Source organism: Neomonachus schauinslandi, chromosome 9, assembly GCF_002201575.2.
Source record: "Neomonachus schauinslandi chromosome 9, ASM220157v2, whole genome shotgun sequence".
Taxonomy (NCBI): Eukaryota; Metazoa; Chordata; class Mammalia; order Carnivora; family Phocidae; genus Neomonachus; species Neomonachus schauinslandi.
Window position 1 is genome coordinate 55,118,006 of NC_058411.1, and position 6,000 is coordinate 55,124,005.

General features: G+C 32.3%; 1 protein-coding gene across 1 annotated transcript in view; it reads right to left on the reverse strand.

The window, feature by feature from the left end:
- The window catches only part of LRFN5 (leucine rich repeat and fibronectin type III domain containing 5), a 132,345-nt gene extending 129,217 nt beyond the window's left edge, over positions 1 to 3,128 (reverse strand). The window contains exon 1 of the mRNA XM_021701513.1: positions 2,957 to 3,128. The gene's annotated coding sequence lies outside the window, so the exon portion shown is untranslated. The remainder of the gene's footprint in view (positions 1 to 2,956) is intronic.
- Between the last annotated feature and the right edge of the window lie 2,872 nt (positions 3,129 to 6,000).

Here is a 6,000-nt window from a genome sequence, read left to right on the forward strand (position 1 = left end):
AGGTGAAGAGCACAGTGTGAAATAAGTTGGGGACATTTAGAAAAGGGCTAAACCGGGCGCCTGGGTGGCTCAGATGGTTAAGCTTCTGCCTTCGGCTCAGGTCACGATCCCAGGGTTCTGGGATCGAGTCCCGCATCGGACTCCCTGCTCAGCGGGGAGCCTACTTCTCCCTCTGCCTCTCTCTCTCTCTCTCTGTCTCTCATGAATAAATAAACAAAATCTTAAAAAAAAAAGGGCTAAACCACTTGAATCAAATAAGTTAATGTCTATTAAAAAGTACTGGAAGGTGTCAAATGATAATATATTGATTATTATGATAAATGGTTAAGCCACTGTCAATTAATGTTATCAGAGTTGATAATTTCCAAGTCTTAAACATAGGGAAATTTGTTTCAGAAAAATAAAAATATGATATATTTAATGTCAGTAAGAATACTTAATATTTAGAAGGCATATTAGTTTTGTAGAGTGATTATCATTACTGCTGTGCATATAGTAAATTATCTTTAGATACATATATACATATGTATATATTTAGACAGGCATGCACATTTCCTGTTCAGATATTGTTTATTGTTTAATTTTATCACAGTGCTTTAAACAAGAAGGAACAGTAGAAACAGACAAAAATACTATTTTACTGACTAAGACTAACTGAAAATGCCACAGTGAGAAAAATAACCATCATAACAACCACCACTACCTCAACTGTCCTACACTAGTAACGAATAGATATTCCATTGCCTCATTATTTTACTACTTCTCCATGCTTTACTTCCTCTAAGAAAGTTCCTAGTATTCCATTTATTTTTAAAGGGATTTTAATGGACGTGCTATGAATTTTCAATGAGCTATTTGAAATCTGAGGAACCTAATTAGGAATGTATTTACTTTCTCTTTTTTTCAGGGTGATTAATTCCATGCAAGACTTTCAGCCTAATGTTACTCCAAAGAAAAAAATAGAAAGGTAAAAGGAGGTTCTACTTCTACAGACTAATGGACTGGTAATTTAAAAATTGAATTAAGCATTAACTCAGAAGAGTCCTTCTCAATATATAAATTATTTCTGTTTAGCCTTCTATTGCCAGGTTAATTAAGGAAATCCTCCAGCCTTGATTATAACCATTAGTAAATGAAAATGTATTTGAATTCACTAGTCTTGTGATTTACACTAGAGAATCTATGTGAGTAAATATACTTCCTATGCTAACAGCTTTCATAAAGTCAGATGTGTTATTTAGAAAAGTCAGCTTTATCTGTGGAAAACAAAAATTTATTAAGTATCTAATTTATTGTTTGGGCATATAAAATCTCTGTAGGTTCTTGTGGGGTTGCCTTTAAAAACAAACCTTATATATCTCTATATCTTCAAGATGTGTGAAATCAACTCAAGCTTAGTCGGGTCCTCCATTTCTTTAAAAAAGCAAAACCTAGAAAATCTGAAATGTCTCCCTCAAGTTGCTTTATTTAATAAAAAGCGCAAGAACAAAAACAGCAAAAGCAATTTTTAAGATAAATGAATAAATGATGTACGAAAAGAGTACAAGGTAATAAAACATGCATAGAAAAAACCTACACTAAAATAATGATTTGTAATCTATGTTCTGCATACTCAGACTCATCATTTTATGCTAGTTATAATGAATTAACTTCAATATAACCTAATATATCCTATTTGTTTATGTCTTAAAAGTAGTCCTTCTACATTACTTTGAGTACACTAGCAATAACATACTGAATGCCTGTTTTAATTATGAAATAGATAGCACCACAATTCAGAAATAAATTCTTAACAACAGTCTTTCTGTTCCCTTAAAGATATAGACCTATCTGTTGCTGGCATATTGAAGCTGTAATATGTTGCAAAATAAAACTAAGGTTATTAAGTATTTTCTACCCATTCTCTTCAAGGAAATTTTAATTGCTAAGCACCTAATTAAAATAAATAATCTAGGCTAAATCAAACTTTTACTGTCTATAAAAATGCACGCATAATCATTTTGTGTGGTGACATTTTGACACAAATATATCCCTAAGAGAAGCAAGGGATGCCTACACCGTGTATTTGGGAAACGGGAAAAAAGAAATATGTCAAATTTAAACCAAATAAACTAGAAAAATGGCAAAATGAAAGGATTAGAAGTATGAACTAGGAAAGTCTGAACATTCCCCAAGATACCGTTTTTACTTTTCAAATCCTATAAACATAAACAATCATGTAATTGATGTATTTACCTGATATATCCAGTAATTAAAAAGCCCAAAGATAAGTATGCAGCTGGGAATTGGTTTGGGGGTGGCGTGTAATATATTACATTACGCATCTTGTACAATCTTCATGTCCTGATTTCAATCCATGTCCCTACCTGTGATTTCTCTTTTATTTTTTAGTATGCATATTTATAAGTTGCCATAAATTCTCCTTCAAGGACACAGAGAACACGTTACTCAGTAAACCAACAAATCAAGAGAAATGTCATTTCCTGCACTTCCTACTTCTAATCCTCTTACTCTCCATATACCATTGGAGATCACAGTCATGAAAAGGGTAGTTGATATTTAAGAATCAAAAGACCAGAGATTTTATTCCATCTTCTTAATTCATTAGACAAGCAAATTTAATAAAATATTTGGTCATGCTGAATCCATTTACTTATGTGCAAATATTATTTTAATCTCTCCCCTCTCTATGCCTCAAAGCTGCAAATATAAATCATGATAACCATGTGAAGCAATCCTGAAAAAAATCTCAGAAAACCCCATAAACATATGGGTTATCAACATAAAAAGTAATAACTATATCTTCAGAAAGATAAAACTCAAAAAAGAAGTCAAATAGTCAGTGATGAATAATCCTGGTTTTAATTTGTATATGAATTTGCAAGATTTCCAGTTAGCCTCCTCTAAGTATTTTTAAAACCATGGGCAACGATCAAACTGAATGTAGTCAACTTACTTCTGGAGCCAGAAGAGTTCCTCACTGCTGTGAAGGAGTCAGCACTCTGCCTGGCTGCTGAAGAAGACGGACAGGGTGAAAGCATCTCCAAAGCTGATTCTGAGGATAGTGTCAGAAGGGTGCTCAGCTACTACATATCTTCCCAACACCTGGCTGAATGGTTACAGGGACTCTTCAAAGGAGACAAGCACAAAAAGAGTGTATCAAAATATGTCTATAAATATCTTTGAAAAATAGAGTTGCTGTTAACTGTGTGATCAATCCCAAAATATATCAGGAATATCACTAAATATAATTTGAATAGATTTGCATAATAAGGCTTTCTAATGGCCCTGATTCCAACAGCTATGTCAGCGTTGTGTTTTTCATCTTTAGAGGTTTTCTTATCTCATAATTGAAGATAGTTTAAACAATCGAAAGATATATAGTTCAATTTTCTTTACATTTCAATTAATTCAACTTGCAGACTAATGTTAAAAAAATTACAAAAGTCAAGAAATGTTTAACCATCACCTACTATGTACCAAGCACATGATGCTGGCCATTCAGCAGTGAATGAAGCTCATAAATCCTGCCCTCATAGCAGCAAACTGCTTTATGTTGTGATGCCTGTATTTCCTTCAAGACAGAATCTACTTATTTAAACACATCGATAATCTACAGAGGAAATCCTCAGATGTGCCACTTGTATTTGAACTTCATGTCAGAAGATTGCTGATTTCTACCTATTTCTGAGAGTCCCATATTAATCTAAATAATAACTGATCTACATCTAGGAGACACAATATTTAACTTTCTTTCCCCTAACATCTATATAATAATGCCAATTAATATTCAACCACTATCACTTTTAATGCAGAAATAGGCTGAATTGTTTAAAATGTTTTTTAAATGAACAAAGGCATTGTAATTTTACTTAAGTCATGATTTATTTTATCTTATTAAGAATCATATAAGATGATACAAAAACAGTTTGGGTTTTGTTTATTGTTTCTGCTGTCTCCATTTGTAAAAATGTGTGAATGATCTTATAAAGTCAAAATTTCAGAGGGTTATTATATTGTCCTGAGATGGCTGATAATTACAGCTTAAAAAAAAAAAGTAAAGCTACTGCTTAAAGTTTATATTGAAATTACTCAGGAATGTTAAAAATCAATGAACAGATTAATGGTAAAGTGGAATAAAAGTAAATTACAGTTCATTTCAAATTACCTTTATGAATCTGCCAACTGATGCTATCTTTTTAAAATTTATATTTATTACAAAAGAAAGATGTGTCTTAGAGAATTAGGGAATAACTTAGATATACCACATACACACATACATGAATATAAGTCAATCATATGCCAACCATTCTGAGACAGCTGTCATTTGCCTTGTTATTTATTTCTTTCCATGAATATTTTAATTTTTACATTTTATATGCATGATAAAAATATAAGAAATACAAAAGCAAATCTCCCTCCAAAGCAAGACATATACCCCTTAGAAGAAACCAATTTCAAATTTCAGAACATCCTCCCAGAAATACTTCACACATATATGAATGTGAGTCTGTGTGTGTGGATTTTTATACATATATAAGATTGTACCCTATTTTGCTCTATTCCTTTTATTTCATACACCATGAAGATCACTCCTGTTTTCTATTATCGACCCTATTCATTCTATCCATGAGTTTCTATTATATACATACAATATAATCTGCTCATAATATGTCCAGGTTGAAAATTAGCGAATGTCCAGGATATTATCATCAGATGATATAATCAATGTCCTATTATACATCTATCTATGTACACATATTAGTGAATACATTTATAACAAATTCCTAGAAGTAAAATGTTTAGGTACAGAAGCCTGCTATTGAAACTCTGATTATGCTCCCTCCCTGTAGTAAAGAGGAAGTATAAAGCAAGAGCAAAATATTATTAATATCTCCAATTATTATACTAACAATAAAAAAGGACTGATGATCAACAGTATCTCCATGTCTTCATTTTAGCATGGAAAGCATAGTAACTGCTACAATCCTTTCTGAATTCTAATAACCCAAAGCTCTTTTTATCTACAGTTATATCATTTATTAATGATAACATTTTCCCTTTTCTTACAATAACTTTTATTAAGTACTTACTATGTGCCAGCTGCCAAAAAGCATCTATTATCTAAACCAATTCTCCCAAGAATCAAATGAAATAAATGCATATTCTTATACACTGCTATGAAAAGTAGGGATAGAGGTAAGTCAACTAGCCTTAAGCAAGGTCTTATGGCTAGCACCAGGCAAGCCTGGGACTCTTAATCTAGGGCTAGCTCACTCCAAATCAATGCTCCTGTATCTGATATTGTAAGTGAAGATTTCAGAAAGCCATTATAGAATTCTATAGTAAAGAAACACAAAGAAGGTGCTGGGTTTTTTGTGGGGTTTTTTTGTTTTGCTTTTTGCTTTTTAGTCCATATATTTTGGTCAGTGCAATGCCAAAAATAGTAGGTTTTAGACTGGTATTCTAATACTGCAATTTTGTGGTGTGGTCTTACAAAGATGTCCTTTTCTACTTGATAATATCTTGAAATAAAACATCTTATGAGAAATTCTGATCAGTCCCTTAGTTCCAAGTTGTTGCTATGTTGGCCTTCTTCCACAGTCTTAGAAAATTTAGCAACTGTTATTGTTTATGTACATGTATTCCCAAGAAATATGGTTCTTCCTCCAACAATTATCTTGAATGCCAACATTAAACTCTGAAAGAACTCAGGAAACATGGGCAAAACTCAGAAAGTTATTAGGGAATATTTTTTTCAAAATGGAGAATCATGACCCCTTCCAGATCCTAGTGGCATCTTCTTCCCCTCAAGGTCTTCGCTAAGTGCTCATCAGTTGTCTGAACATATACTTTGATTCAAATCTCACTATCAAAAAAAAAAAAAAAACAAACAAATCTCACTATCGATAAAGGCAGGACTTTAAAAGTCTTATGAGCCTCGACTGGAATCATAGCAATGACCATATTACGCAGTTTTCTCTCTTAAAATGAAAAACA